Source organism: Phodopus roborovskii, unplaced genomic scaffold (assembly GCF_943737965.1).
Source record: "Phodopus roborovskii unplaced genomic scaffold, PHOROB, whole genome shotgun sequence".
Taxonomy (NCBI): domain Eukaryota; kingdom Metazoa; phylum Chordata; class Mammalia; order Rodentia; family Cricetidae; genus Phodopus; species Phodopus roborovskii.
In genome coordinates, this window is record NW_026125281.1 from 30,503,983 (window position 1) to 30,521,366 (window position 17,384).

A 17,384-nucleotide genomic window follows, 5' to 3' on the forward strand; every position below is an offset into this window, starting at 1 on the left:
TTTTGTGCAGTACAATTTTTCAAAGTATGACCTGATGATTCTCTATGACAAAACCAGATTTAAACAATACTTATCAACTAATCCAGACCTACTGAAAGTTCTGGAGGAAAACCCCAACCCAAGGAAGTCAACTAACCCACAAAAATATAGACAATAGATAATTCTACTTTACCAAAGGCAAAAGAAAATGGAGGGGGGGGAACCCACCAAAAAAAAAAAAACAAAAACAAAAACAAAACAAAAAAAACAAGAGTTAAAAATCAATGTTCATTATTATGGTTCAAAACTTATGGTCTAAATACTCCTATAAAACGATACAGACTAACAGAATGGATACTAAGACAGAATCCATCTTTCTGCTTCATACAAGAAACACACTTCAAGTTCAAAGACAGATGTTACCTTAGAGTTAATGGTTGGGAAAAGATTTTCCATTCAAGTTGCCCCAAGAAACAAGTAGCAATCCTAATATCTTGTAAATTAGACTTCAAACTAAAATCAATCAAAAGAGATGAAGAATTTCTTATCGTCACAGGAAAAATCCATCAAGTCAGTCTTAATTCTGAACATTTATGCTCCAAATACAAAGGCATTTATTTGAAAAATAAACATCACTAAAACTCAAATTGCACATAAAATCTCACACACTTAGAGTAGGAGATTTCAACACCCTATCTCAACACTGGACAGGTCCATCAGACAGAAACTTAACAAAGAAACAAAAAAAAAAAAAAAAAAAACTAACAGAAGTTATGACCCAATTGGGCTAAACAGACATTAATAGAACATTCCATCCAAACACAAAAGAATATACCTTCTTCACAGCTCCACATGGAACCTTCTCTAAAACTGATCACAGAGATACAAAAACTTGGGAAAACGCCTTGTATCTTATCAGACCACTATGCTTTAAATTTAGAATTCAATAACAACACAAACTGCAGAAACCCTACAAACTTATGGACATTAAAAATGTGCAATTGCACCATTCCTGAGTCAAAGAAGAAATAAAGAAATTTAAGACTTCCTAGAACTCAATGAGAATGAAAACACAACATACTCAAACCTTCGGGCACTCTTAAGCAGTGCAAAGAAGAAAGTTCATTGCACTAAATGAAGATACAGGAGAATAGCCACACTAGTGAATCAACAGTACAACTGAAAGCTCTAGAATGAAAAGAAGCAAAGTAACCTTGGAGGAGTAGACACCAGGAAATAATCAAATTGAGGGCTGAAATCAATAAAGTAGAAACTAGGTAAGTATACAAAGAAACAATGTAATAAAGAGTTGGTTCTTTGAGAAAATCAGCAAGATGAAAAGAAGTAGATTATCTGGGCCAAATGGAATTAAAATAATTGGTGACTTTGGCTAATCTGGTGATAGTAAGGGGCAACTAATATCTTTAGAGTTGCTGGGCAGGTAGAAACAGATACAAAGATGCAATGAAAAAAGATTGGTGTGGTCAGGTAATTCAGGAGAGCCATTAATATCATAGAGGCAATCCACAGGATAAATAGATACATATATCAGAAGCTAGTTATTATGCACACACTTATAATCTCAGCACTTACCAGGTAGGCAAGATGACTTTGACTTTGAGTCAGGGACAGATGAAGCTTCAAGCAATTTTGTATAGAATCCTTTGGCTTGTAGAGCATTTGGGTATAAATGCAACTGATGCTGTCCTTCTGGGAATGAATTAGACTCTGATTCCATTCGGATATAATAGGATGTGATAACACCATCTCTTTTATGAAGTATTAATGAATTTTTAACAGTCTTTTAGTTATACCCCCAACAAAGCACAGTATAGGTGGAACTGGGCTAATGAGATGCCAGTGCATGACTTGAGATAGAGAAATACAGAGAAACAGGAAGTCAAGTGTAAATAAGTACAAGTTTTCATAATATTTATTATATCCAACAGCAACATTCCTGTTTGTAAAGGACTGCATGAACACAAATATGATCAAAGAAGTGTTTGGTAGAGTAGTGTCATATAAGTTTTAATACTAGAAAATTATTTTGTTAAGAGTACCTTATTTAGCTTTTATAGGAGACACTATGTGGGAAAATCACTAAGTTAAAAAATATCCATTTAAGGCTTTTACATTAATGTTTTAACTTCCGGGGCTTACGATGTAATTACAACAACATTTATCTCTTTCTTTTCCTCCAATTTCTCCCACATATCTCTCCTAGCTCTCTTTCTGCAGTGATTTTTATTACATGAATGTATATAACCTGTTCAGCTGTTATAATGTTATTTTTGTGTATGTTTTCAGGAATGGTCATTTGGTATTGGACAATCAAATGATGTGCTCTGCCTTGAGAGAAGACTATTCCTGATCTTAGCAATGCTAAGTTGCATGTAGTTCTTTGTGTAGAGTTGAGACTTAATGGGCTTTCACCCTTCCAGTTTGGCATATCTATTGTTGTCATCCTTATTCAGTTCATGTTTGTCCTGTCATTTTGTTGAGGCATCATGATATAGTTTGTGGCATTGCTAAAAGATAAGAAATTATTCCACAGAGAGATTAAAGTCCACTGAATAATATGTTGGCATCGCTGTATGAATCTGAACCAATAAGTCTGGCTTTGAGGAAAGCAATGGCATAAAATGGAAAGTGAGACTCAATTGTGTAGGGTTTGGGAACAGATTAAAGCAAGTGCCAAAAAATAATATGAGAGGTAGGGTTCAATTCTCAAGTGTACTGTGATAAGTATAGAATGTTTCAGTGACTGAAAATTCACACAAACATTGAGAATCATAAAAAACTCCAGCCTCATACATGAGAACACACACAAAAATCATCACACCTACATAATACAAGCTTTCAATTTCTGAACAAATTTCCTTTGGAATTCAAAGAGTATGTACCCAGTAGCTTAATCACAGACATAGCAAAGATAAGAGGGTGTCTAACTTTAAAATAAGGCTAGAAAATCATTGCAACCATTTTGTAGTTATGATTATGCAAACAAGCATAATATACCAAAATCCCAGTTCTACCACGAGCTCAAAAAAGGCCTCATTGAAGTGAAAAAGAAAGCCTGGGCAGTGGCTGCAATCTGTCTTCCTATAGCTTCATTGTTTTAAAAAAGGAAGGCAAAGCCTAGACTTGAAATATCATGGTACAAAGTGCTAACATGGTTTAGGCCTTATCTCTGAATAAATAAACTAAAAGTAACTACAGAGAGGCTTATTATTATCTATTGTCTTAAAATTGGATGGGATTGGGGATGTATGAAGAGAGAGGGAATAAGTACAGCCTGATATTCTTCCTCTCTCCTCCAAGATTCATTGAGAATTATCTTTTCTCTGTTTGTCAACAGAAACAGGAAAGGTAAATTAGAGAAGCTTTGGAGGATCCATTTTAATATGTGTGGGGGAGTAATTAAGAATATTGAGGTAGTCCAAAAAATGATCTGGATTTTAGAATTTATCAGGTGGAGCCAGGAATCAAGTAATTCAAATTCACACTAGAGTACTAAGCTCTCAGCTGCCACCTGGGCTGTAAAATTATGGTTCTTTCTCATGGGAGTAGTGAGACCCTGGAAAATTACATACATCTAATTGAAAATGGGGTATTTTGTTTTATGCTATTGGTCATAATACATTTCCAATAATTCCACTGCTTAAAACTGCAGAAACTCATAGTGTCACAATTTAGCTCTTAGGCATGGCTTCGGCATGGGCTCCAAAGACTGGCTTTGCTATTCTTATCTGGAATTCAGTATCTTCCTCTAGTACCATTGGAACTATTAGCTGAATTTGGATTGCTAGCAGTATTTAATCTCTCTTGGTTTTTATTTTTACAGGAATAAGGCCATCATGCAGGCCACTTCTCTCTGTAGAGAGTTTCCAACATGTCTGATTGCGTCTTCAAACCAGCAGGAGAGCAACTCTCTCTCCACTAAGGGTCCTGATTAAGATTGGCTCACTCAGGATACTCTCCCATTTTATTAAATCAGGACTAACTAATTTGGAACATTAACTCTATCTACAAAAGTCCTTCATCTTTCACAGAAAGCCCATGCAATCATATTTACAAGTCCTAGCTATTTTAAAAAGAAAAGGGCTATCTAGAGTTTGTTTACCAGACTGTTGTAATCAGCGGGTATCTTTGAAAAAATGTCTGTTACATATAAACCAAGTATGGTGAAGCAAATCTCAAATAACAGTTATTTCTCACAACAATATCTGTGAATTTTACATAGCTCTAGTTCCCTTCCAAGGTCTCAAGGGTTATGGATATTTCGTTGGCAGTTGACAATGTAAATCATCTGAAACAAACTTTGTTGAGTATAGAAGGTCTGAAATGTGTGTCAGACATAGTTGATTGATACTGTTGTTCTGAGGTCCACCGGTGGGGTTGACTATAGTGAGGTCATAATTTTAGGTCAAACTAGAATGTGTTTTTTTAATACCATAGTTAGTACTTAGAGTCCTGTTAGCAAGGTCCTTTGCTTTCTGCACACATACCCTCTGTTCTAAAACATGTGGTGAGAGACCCTTTGTAAAATATTTTTTTAGACAAAATATACCTATTATGTGCAAAGCAGACCTGCATATAAGATAGTTTGTAAAATTCTGTAGTTTCTGAAATGAAACAGATTAAAGAGGAAAACGTGGATTGAGAAAATTTTAATTTCTTTGTTGCACAAAATTTGAAAGATGATATAATTCCCTGTCCATAAAGACAATGTTCAATGGGAATGTATTGGTGATACTTGGTTCATCAAACTAAGAGCACCAGTTGATGATATATATATATAGATATAGATGTATGTATATGTATATAAGTGTGTGTTTTATTTCTTATATATAGAATGTGTATTATATATGCACATACATCTTATTTAAGCATAAGAAGACTTTCATCTTATCTGTAAAGGCAAAATGCCTCAATTTATAGATCTAAGGGAGAATCTTGCTTTAGTAAAGGACTACTCATTGCAGCCAGAAGTTTAGGGTGGCCTAAATGCTCACAAGAACTTCCCTTCCTCAATTCAGAGGAGCTTGTGTGACCTTGGCAATATCTACTATGTGCACTTGAGCAGAATAAGAGGCAATAACATCTATAAGGTTCCATACAGACCAGGCCAATTAGAATAGAACCATTGGTTTTTATAACAATTGTCTTCTTATGTAGAAGGAACTGCGCTACCGACTAAAATCTTGGAATTAGTGACAAAGGTATTGATTGAGAAGGCCGAACTTAGGATGCAGGTTAATTAAGGAGAAGACTCGAGGATACATGATAAGTTTCTGATTTGGTAATATATCCTAATACCAGAATAAACACAATGACACCAGAAAAATGTGTCATTAAACATTATTTTAAGTCAGAGTTGGATTTTAATGCAAGATTTGCCAATAAAATGAGCGGACTATTCAAAGTAGTCCCTGGATGTGTCAGAATGTCTGTTATGATTAATATCATTTCATACCCAACCTCAAAGTTAAAGATAAGATCATTGAGAATATTCAATTCATCATGTAAAACTATTAGAGAATAGAGAAGACTCATTGTAGTCTCTGGACAATAGTAAAAAAATTCATGGTTTAAAATTAGTTACCATTATCCAGTGACAACCAGAAAAAAAATCTTTACTCTCATAGCAAAGACTGACCAAATAAGTAAGTAAGTAAGTAAGTAATCAAATAAATAAACAGAGGAGGAAAAGACAAAGAGTTTTATCTTTATGGTAAAGACCAGTTTGTAGCTTTAGGGAAGGAGGCAGCCATTTCCAATGACCTTTCCACAAAGCAGCTCCTATCCTTGGACCATAATGTGGAACCTGGAGAGACAAATTCTTTAGGGACTTTTCAGTTTTATACAGGAATGTGAGTACTATTTGTGTTTAAAAGTTGACTACTAAAGAACCAGAGTGCTCCCTGGAGAAATTTTGATAAAGTCAGCAATGTGGTAACTGTTTGAAGACATGTTATGTATCTGGAGCTACTTAAGAGCAGAGAACTGGAGGCACTGGAGGAGCCTAGCCCACTTACACAGAAAAGGCTGACACACACAGTGATTAAACATAAATATTTCTAGTTGGCAGAAACTGTGAGAAGACAGATGCCCCAATCTGGTTATATACTCAGCCTTTCTGTCTTCATCCTCAATAGCAAAATAATCTTTTAGCAGGAAAACAGTCCAGTTACTCCTGAGGGTCATCATATAGCTGTTTCACTCTGAGCCCTGAGAGACCATGGGACAACCACTCCAACCTTGCTTACAAGTGTGGAAAAATATGAAGAACGTCTGATGCAAGGGACAACTTATTTGAATTCAGAGTGTAGAAGCTGGACAAACCTGGGATTCTATAATGTGGGAGAAAATAGAAAGGAGAAACAAGCAGAGTAGGGGAGTTATGTTGCAGGTGTTTTCAAAACATATCTTTGAACGAATGGGAAAGGAACTGTTCATGGACAGCTTAAATCAGCTGTTACCATACACACACGCTTGTGCTTCACACATGTGAAAGTCACTTGGTTGGTTTTCTACCATAAGCTTAGATTTCTAGATTTAAAAAAATCTTGTGAAAATGAGAGTGTTATATATAAATGAAATAAGAAATGTTGTATTACCTGTTGGTTAAGGAAGATGAGAACAATGGTCTCGGTTCTTTACTGAGAGTTCACTTAGGTTGGTGGTAATGACTTCATAATCACAAGTATTTCAGAAGTAGCAAGAATGGATACACCTGCAGAAATAAATATACTTTCATGGAATAAAGTGTTTCTCTAAAAATCAAATATTGGTAAATTATGTGATATAGTTTATGACACTTTCAGCATATTGAGATATTTTGTAAGACATTGTATCCTTAGCCATGGTACTTGACCTCACCCTCTATCCATATCTTTGAGCTAGAGGAACTTCAAGGAAACATAAGAAGTATTCCTATAATGAAATTACAATCCTTCTTCATTCCAATGACTTCAGTCCTGGTGAAATAACCCATAAATTATCATAGCTATGATGACACTATAGATAGGTTCTTCATGTCAAAGCATTTGATTATCACTTTCTTTAAAATAAGAGAATTATTGTAGTAGAAAAAAATCAAATACAAAAACCAGGACATCAAATACAGAAGTGAAACACTTATGATAGACATCAATGAGGAAGCTTCAGAATAAAGAACACCTTAAATTTTTTATCAAAGTATTATTTGTACAAATTACATGTACTATACATTTATTTATAGTTTATAGTAAAATAAAAAATTGATGATTCCCACTAAATTTTAAAATAAGCATATAATAAGTATCAACACTGATCACTCCTGTCAGGTATATGTTTATATATGAAAATACATACATATATACATATAACTTATATCTGTATATAAAATTAATTATGAAGGTTAGGATAAAGCAGGTTCTACTTCCATTGAATCTGATGTGAAGATTTTGTTAGTGCTGTGAATCACCAATAAAAACATAATAGCCTATATTTTCATTATCTTAAACTTTTCAAACTGTAGTCACACTCATACATTGTGTGCTCTATCACTAAGTTAATTTCCTAGCACACATATATCAATAACGAGTTCAAGCTAAGCTGCTTATAAGTTTTCAACAATTTAAACATTTTTAATTGTTAAATGTTGGCTTTTAAACATTTAACATGTAGGGATGGGTCAAAACCTGACAAAAGTCATGTTAAACATACAGAGAACCTAAATTTTTTTATGCAAGCTTCTGTGGATGCTGATGAAATTTCTTGAAAAACATTGTAATTTTGTTTCAAAAAATCCATTGCCAAAGTAAGAACTTCAACAATAACATGAAAGCATGTTAGTATACATGATTTTGTAGGTCAGTTAAACAGCTTTATAGTAATATGGTAGGGAAGTATGTAGAGAGAGTTGTGGGTGTGCAATTTCTGTCATTGCCTGTAGACTAAATCAGGGCAAAAACAAATCTGAATAGCAGAATATTGGGTAAGATACAGTCTGGGAATTTATAAGGGAATTCACAAGTACATGAGTAGGAAAGCATATAGACAAGCTCATGTCCATGCATGGACATATGGATGCATGTACATAGGAGGGCATACAAAAAATATCACTATTCGTGCAGTGTATTTTCTGAGAAAATCTGTTGATGCAAAATATGGTTGTTATTCACTTGACAGAGTTAACAAAGCTTAACCCTTCATCTTCACAGGGTGCCTTAGAAAAATGAGAACAATCTTGGAACTGGATTCCTGACTTCAAGGATTTTAGTCTTACCGAAGTAACAGATTATACATATAAAATGATAAATAAGAGGATAAAGCCTCCTACAAAGCTTTCAAATTCTCTCCCCCTCTCTCCCCTTCTCTCTTCCTTCTTCTCTCTCTCTCTCTCTCTCTCTCTCTCTGTGTGTGTGTGTGCATGAGAGATGGGGAAGAAAGAGAGAGAAAGGCAGGGAAAAAGCAGGAGGGAGAAAGAGAGACAGACATAGAGAGGCAAAAAAAGAGAATCATGATGAGCTGACAGACATTGCTTACAGAAAGAAATAATTGTGCTTAAAACACAACAAACAGGGCAGCCACTCATGTAATATATCAGGCACTTGACAACCCATCCACTAGGCCTGTCCTAGAAGGTGGGAATAAAACAAGCATTTATGTCACTGCTGGTTTACAGAAAGTTTTAGGATATTCATGTTTCCAGGTGTGGTTTCCAGGTCCTTGGATAAGCACCCTCCATCCCGGTGTATTGACAGAACTTGTCAGAAATGCTGTCTCTTTTACTAAAGAACAATGAAGGAATAATCAAGTACTTTCCACCGAACTTCACTGCCTACATATTCTAAAAGAAAACTGTTGTTAGTTGAATATTAGCTTGACTATCCTAGCAGATCTAAGTAGACCCAGCAATTATTATACATTCAGAAATAACAGGGAGGGAGAATTGGCAGTCTGAAATCTGCTCCAGAAGTGATGAAACAACAACTAGACAGCATCTTCATGCTTCCTTTTCTACTAGGTTTTCAATTCTGATCCCCAGAGTCCCCTGTGTTTGTGTGTTTACATATATCTCCCATTTCTTCCTATGTTTCTAAATATCACACAGTGCATATGTCTGTCTTCTTTGTTCAACTGTGCTCTTGATCTTTCCCTTTCCACTTTCTCTGTCTTTCTTTTTAACATTTACGATCAGCATAGCATGCGGTCATCAGTGAGTTCCCATTAGCATCTGCTGCCTACTATTACATAACTTGGAGTCACTGGGCAGACACTGAATATGATATAAAAGGCTTAAGGCATAAGAATCTGCTTTGGTATTGAAGAGGCCAATATGACAAGCTCCAGAACATTAGGTAATGAGAACAAAGTTTAAAAACACTACTAATTTTACTCTTTATTCCATAAATATATGACACTTGTGGAAAATGGACAGACATGACTGTCCATACAAACAGAATGGATGCTTTTGCCTGGAGTATATTAGAAAGAATTGAATTAAATAATATTTTAGATTTTGTCCAGGTGATGAGGTTAGAGAGATAGTGAAGGAGGAAGAGATGAATAAGAGGAAAGGGAGAGGAGGGGAGGAGGGACAGAAGAAAAGAGGAGAGGGAAAACGATAGTGCGGGAGGGGAGAGGAGAGGAAAAGGGAGAGCAAGGGAAGGGGAAGGGAGGGAAGGGGAGAGGAGAGTATGATATAGGATGGTAGGGAAGAGGGGAGGGGAGAGGGGAACACAGAGAAGGAAATGGAAGGGAATAGGAGAGGATGACAGAGGAGGCCAGGAGAGGGGAAAAGAGAATCCCTAAGTAAATCCTATTGGAAACAAAGTGGCAGAGATCTCATGCTCATAGAAAGAAACAGGGTCTAAGGGTAATGATCTGGGCTTTGAGCTCTGCTGTGAAGGGTAACTCTAACCAAATCAAAGGGTATAGAGGGCTGCAGCTGTGCTTTTTAGCTCCCAAAATGATCGAAACATTTATTTGCTTCTGCACATTCAAAGAACAACTATGAATGAAAGATTACTGCCCTAATCATCATATCCTCAACTCATTCCTATCCAAATTTAGAGAATGGGATTCTCTAACTCTATTTGCTGTTTCCTTTCAATGAATTGAATTCTCACCTATCAGGCTATCAGTGATTAATAGTTGAGAAATCTTGATGGAAGGTGCTCTGCAAACATTTGTGTCATTTGTTTAAGGAAAGCCCACTAGGTAACCTCTAAACTGACAGTAATGGGGCAAGACAGAAAGACATTTAGTTTCACAGCCTGAGTCATCTAGCTCTTGGGAAATGCAACCTGCTTTAGAGTTTCCGTGACTCTGCAGTTTCTATCCTCACTGCTTAAATTCCTCTCCAAGTCATTGGCCTCCTGTCTGAGCACTCAGCATCGGCTATCAGTGAGTCCTCCCTCTGCTTCCACCCGTTTTACACAGACAGGTAGCCAGACAAGGCAGCCAACATGAAGGTGCATATCTTGTATCATCAAGACTTTCACTTTTACAGTGAGAAAAAAGAGGTGTCTAGCTGACAGGATTGTACGTAGCAATATGACATTATTAAGAATTAGGTTGCCAAAGGAATACTCTGGTTGCTACAACGGGGATAGGCAGAAGAGGCAATGCCAGACAGAGGAGACATGCTGACATTCAGTAGGGGTGAAAATGCCTCTGGCTGAACCATTTAATCATGTATGATGGAGATGCTTAAATTTATATTAAAGGCAGAACAGATTTCTGCTGAGTCCAATTTAAGGCTTTACAGAAACCGACACCAGAGATGTTGAAATGATAGCAATGATTATTATTCACAATTGTGAACTCTGAAGATGTGGCAAGTTTGAGATGGCAAGAATTCTCATAGCAGAATTGTCAGAAAAAAGGTGAAAAAGGAAAATATTTGTTTTTCTATTACAACTTGAAAATCAGTGAATGAGATTATGTATTAACTACAAACAATTATCTCAGGTTTTATCACATATAAACAACACACTGAATAAATTGGAAAGTCAACAACAAACCTAAGTGTAAGTTAAAAGGTCCATGGAAGAGATTGGCTAAAAGCTCTCAGACTTAGAAAGACATTTACATATGCACACACACATACAACAATAATGCAACAGTAATCAGCTGTAAAGAAAAGAGGAATCATGATATTTGCAGGAAATATTATTCTGTCTCTCTGAATTCAAGTTCAGCCTTTTCCACTTGGTGAATTATAAGCCAGCCAGGAGACTCTGTCTTAAAAAAAATAAATAAATAAAAAGAAACAAACAAAAAGATTCCAGGGGAAAGATGTATGATATTTGATCTTAGACTGATATGTTTATTTAATAATTATTTTTGCAGTTGTTGGTGGTGCTATATTGTAGTTGCAGGTCTCCAGAAGCAGAATTTTCTGCTTTTTCCCCCCCATCCCATATCCAAAAGACACATGAGAAACCTGTGACTGAGAGTTGAGAGTTTAGATAATATAAACTTTGCTATCCATATAGCTATTCTAGGGATACTTTTCTGGTGTTTTGTTTGTTTGTTTTGTTTTTACAACATGTCTCCGCCTGTTTAACATGTTGCTTACTCTATACAACCAGATTCCATAGATTGAGGAAATCATGCTATATCTCCCTGTATCTCTCCCCCACGCCGCCTCTCTCAGAGAAGTAGCTAGAAGCACATGACTTTAAAGTCCCCCACTTTCAGTCCTCAATCCTGCATGCTCCTTCTCACACAGACTATATCAGACTGTACTGTATGGCATGTTTTTCCAGAAAGTATAAGAAGATACTTTGGCACTTTGCAGCTACCAGATTCTCAACCAGGAACTTCAACAGAAGATTTCCCATTAGGTTGTGAGAATAGGTGTATTCTGTTTGAAATCAGGAATGCCAAAAGTGGAGGGGCCGCATTCACTGTGGCTCTAAACTAAGCTCTCACTGTCTCTTGCTACCGTGGGGACAAGATATTTTCAAATCTTTCAAAATAGCTCTCTTTGAATCTGGTAATTAAAAGACTCCAGCAAAGCAACAGTGTGAACTCTGAAGGCAACCTGATACATAGCTGTAGAAAAATATTCTCCATTTAAATACTAGGCCATTAATAGCAATAGTTACTGTGGGAGAAGTTACATCTTTCTTTGAAGGCTTCTCACCCATACACCCTGTTTTACTCCAGATGTTTACATTAACCATTTTTATATTTTTATTTCTAGCAAGGACCTGAAGTTTGAATTATCAATGATGCACAAAACTGTCTAACCAACATTCCATTTGGATCTTTCAAGGGTACATCAATGGTAATATATTCCAAACTTCAAAATATTAGATGTTCCCTATCTCAGTGAGTAGCATTATCATCCATAAAGCCAAGCCCCCTTTGTCACATTTGATTATTCCCAACTAATTTGATTTATGTAACATCATTAAAATCCATTAAATTATCCTCTTATCATTGTTGCCATTGAATCCAGACTATTATCACGGTTTGCTTGAACTATTGCAGTCATCATGATTCCACATATCAAGCAACAGAAATTAAAATAGGTGGTTAACCTAGAAGAATAACCAAAGGGAACTGATATTTGGAGAATATGGATGGTATGGCTTCATGAGAGCAGTGGAAATCCCACGAATTAAACTGAAGATAAAGCTGCCATAACATCCTTCAGAATTTGCTATATGAGCATAGGCTAGGAAACATGGCCTGGTCTTTGCTGTCAAGAGAAAGTCTTACACTTTGACTTTGGACTTACATATTGGAGGTCACTTCCATTTTAGGGAAAAAATGTATTATGTTAACCTTATCATTACCATAATTACCAATTACCAATTTAGGCATATATATATATATATATATATATATATATATATATATATATTCTCTTAGATATATTTAATATTCTTTCCCTGAACCTATATTGCCTCTCTGAGTGGTTTTATTCACAAGGTAAACATTTCTAGACATATGCTTCAAAATATAAAACCTATAGAGTTTTACAGGCTTTTTGAATATTTAGTATTAGAACCTCCACACTATCATTTTTTTAGAAGCCAGAGCTGTGTGGTTTGTGGTCATGAGGATAAGACTTCTTATAAGAAGAAAAGAAACAAAGAGATGAATGTGATGATAGATGAAAGATACATAATAGATAGATAAATAGATACATGCATAGATACATAGATAGGTAGACAGCTGATAGGTAGATTATTGATAGATGATATCTAGCTAAATAACAGACATCAGAAATCATTTTAAGTTTCTTCTGTTTTCTATATTGTAACCACAGTTGTTTCTTCAAAATAAAGAATCATTATATCATTACTTCAATTAAAACCTTTTTACTTTTCAGCATTCTTGGTATAAAAATATAAATGTGCAACAAGGTCGACAAACTTCTTCTTTTACCTCTAAATTACATCTCATCTCCAATCATATTTATGTCATTTATGGAAGCCAATGCATTACTGGATTCTCTGAGCTTTTGAATGTGTCTTTTTGATTTCTAATCCCACTGTCTTCACATAGACTTCCCCTTCTCCAAGAAGTTCTTTCTCCATTACAGTATACTTTTTTTGGTTATTCATTCCTCATTATTCAGATCTTATTTCAAACATTAATTTCTCAACAATACATTCTGTTATTCCTCTGTCTAGCTCTGGTTCTTATAAATATTGTAATTTACCAATAGAATAACCATTGTATTCTAATTAAAAAATTCATTGTAAAATATTTTCACTTTATCTATTAAAAGGCAAATTTTATAATTATAAATGATAAATATTGTTTCTTGTTTCAGAGTATCTATTGTGTCTTATACCATTATTTGCACACAGTAGACACACAATAAATGTGATTTCCCAAAATCAAATTTGTAGATTAAATCACCTGGGGTATGCAGATTTTGATTCCTCAGACCTAGGGGTTTGAGAATTCAATCTCTAACAAGCTCCTAGGTGCTGCTGTAGCTGGCTCTGTGGATATTCTGAGAGCATGGCTGTGGGAGAATCATAATTAAGTCCTATGGGTAACATGGAGCAGCCAATTGGGGTTATTTAATATTTTAAACCTGCACTACCATTTTAATTTGATTCATTTAATTTCAACAAACAATTATTGAGCCAACTATATCCCAGGATAGACTAACATAAATAAGATTTGGTCCATGCATTCAAAAAGCTTACAGGGTAATGGGCATAAACTAAGAAGAAACAAATCAATGTGAAACATGCCTAATAATTAAAGAAACATGAAGATGAATTTTTAACATAAAAGGGAAGCTGCCATGTCAATTTAAGAGTTTTGAAGTTTTATTAATAATCTGCCATAACTATAAATTACAATTTTGACTTTGTCTTGTTTTCATTTGTATCCTCTATGTGGCCACTTGGACTGGATTACTGAAAAAAAATTGATCTGACTTCCATATTTTATTTTGAATCAAATAAACAACTTCTTAATTCTGTATTTTTTGAAAGCCATGCTTTTCATTTTTTCAGCCTTGTTTCTGATGTTTCAGATGGGTTAAATATCTCTAGAATATTTAATTTCTATTCAACTTGGTCAATCCTTTCCAGTCTTGTCAGTTTTGTTTGGATCAAAAAACAGACTGTGAAAAAAAAAAAAAAAAAAAAAAAAAAAAAGAGGCAGGGTCTTATAATAAGTGTATAGACTCTGAAAGAGAAGAACTTTCTTTTTTTCTTGCTCAAATGTATATTCAACAAAATGAACCTTTTAAAATTCAGCCAGAAACCTTTTCAATAACAGGCTAGTGTGTAGAAGATCATTTTGCCTTTTGTACCCGTCACTTTCTCATGCTACCTGCCTTCTGAGATTCTCCAGGGAAACACTACCCCTATCCTGCATTCAACTTTCCTTATCTTCTCATAAGTCATTACTTCACCCAGTACAGTGTTTAATAATGTTTTTTGAAGTAACCAAAGTATTCGAGATTTCTAGCATAAATCATTATTCAGAGCTTAATCTCACTTTAATTTGTTCTTTGAAATCACTTTCTTGTGCTCTTTATTAATACTTATTGATACCCAGGAATGGATAGTTTTTGCTCTGGGGAACCACATGGGAAAGTGGCATTCCCTGCATCCCGCAGCTCTGTGGGCTTTTCATCACACCTTTACCAGTTGAGCCAATTATTATTCTAAAATAATCTTAGCGCAAGTCTCTAATCGACATCCTCCTGTTTCATTCTTCACCTAGGTTTTAATTGATTACTAATAGTGCTTAAATTTATTATCATTCCAGCTACTTATTTAAGATTGTTTCTGCTTCACTGACACTGTAGCCTAAATTCTCTACCTTCCTCAGAATACAGACTACTGAAATAAACAAGAAGTAAGAATAGTATCAGTAAGGCTTGCAGTTTTAGACATGCATCCCATAGGACTGACAGCTGCTCTCTCTTATTTGGTTGCAGCCTGAATTTAGTTCCAATCAATGATGTAATACTCTCATGAGCCCTCAGAAAACAGTCTGCCTCTGTTCACCAGCACATTTTCACTTCCTATGTGACAAAGTGCAGGCAGAGAAGCCAGCCATGAGTATCTGCTATGCTCAGTGTAGTGGAGGGCACATTTTTACCAGCTGAAAACAGAATACATTTTCAGATGCTGTTCTTTTCTACCTTCTGTGTTTTTCAGGTTTTTGTTTTTTTTTTTTGTTTTTTGTTGTTTTTTTATTTCAGCTATAATGAATTAACATATGGGGTTTTTAATACAGCCATCTTAAACGAGGAACTACCAAGGCTGGTTGGCTGGTTGGATGGCTCCATGAGTAAGCACCTTGCTCAGCACACCTAAGTTAGATACCCAGAACTCACAATGAAGAAGTAGAGAACTGGCTGTTGTAGGTTATCGTGTGACCTTGAATATGGACCATGTTCATGTTCCTGCACATACATGTATGTTATCTCTCTCTCTCTGTATCTCTCTCTCTCTCTCTCTCACAAACACACACACACAAATAAACAAAATAAATGTAAGAAAATACATTGATGAGATGTCATTGCCAATTATTATTTGTGATAATAAATATTCTAGGGTCCATTTCTTCACAACATGAGAACATTTTGTTTTCACCTTTATGCTTTTGAATAAGTACTGAACAACCAAAGTGAGTGGATCTGAATGTAAGAGATTTCTTTAACTCAAGAAACTGTTTAGTAGCTAGCACATGTGCTCTGGAGAAGACTGTCCTATATTTTCATTCATGTTCTTGCAGTTTAGTACCTCATTACTCTTATAAAACATCTCTGAGACTGTAGGAAACTCAGTTTGCTTACCTACAAAGTAAAGTTTAGTCAAAAGACTACTAAAGCCACTTGGGTGCAATAGACCTGTGTGCTTATAGGATGTGTAACTGGTATTCAGGAAATTTTGATGACAGTGATGGTGTAGTTTCCTGGTGAATCTGTTTATATCAGTACCCTTTGAAACAATTCTCTGTTTCAAGAGAAAATCACTTAAAACTGCAGTTTTAAAATAAAATTGATTTCTGTTGAGTAGCTGGCCACATATCTTGTTTAACATATTGCAAAACAACTTTCAATATCTTATTATATGAATAGTGTGAAAACTGTTATAACCACTGATATTTCTGGATAGAGAGACATAGAAAACATATTAAAACCAAAGAAAGCCATAGTCGTTGGCTTCAGTGTCAGAAGTGAGTGATAGCCCCTTCTTTATGATATTTATCTCACTATTAGTTTCTGTGTTATTTCAAACTAGGTCTCTCATTCACAGAAGCAGCCAGAATTTCTTCACTGGGCCTAATAAAATAAAAGAGAAAATTGCAGGGGAAAGATATATCAAGGCAGTAATCTATTGGTTTGGCTAGATCAAATGCCTGGCTATATTGTTTATGGGGAAAAGTGTTATTCCTCCCCCCTAAACTTTGCTATTTTCTCAAATGGATCCACTTTGAGATGTAATTTTTTCCTCCCAACTTAGACCAGTTGGATTCCATCTATCATAATTGTGACAGATAGCAAGTGATTTGTTTCATTACATTGTTAATGGCTGTAGTGGGACCATTTGAGCTATTACATGAAAAGCTGTACTTGTGTTGTTGTGAAGCTTCCAAGGATAGAATTTTCTCTTTATTCTTCATTTCAGCAATAGGCTCTCTTGCCCCTAACTGGGACTCACACTGAGTTTTAAATCCTTTTCCGCCTGGCTTGAGAGAGTTTTCTTTTTTATCGGTTGTCATTGTAAAGTTCAGTGTTCAGAAACTGTTCACTTTCCAGACAGCAAGGGCATGGAAATGGCAGGAGCTAAGTAAATGCTGGAATTGGTATTAAAAGTTACCACCCCTGAAATGTGATACAAAAGAAAAAAAATAGTTTTAAAAATAGATTAACACATACACACAGAGAGACACACAGTCAGATACATGTCTAT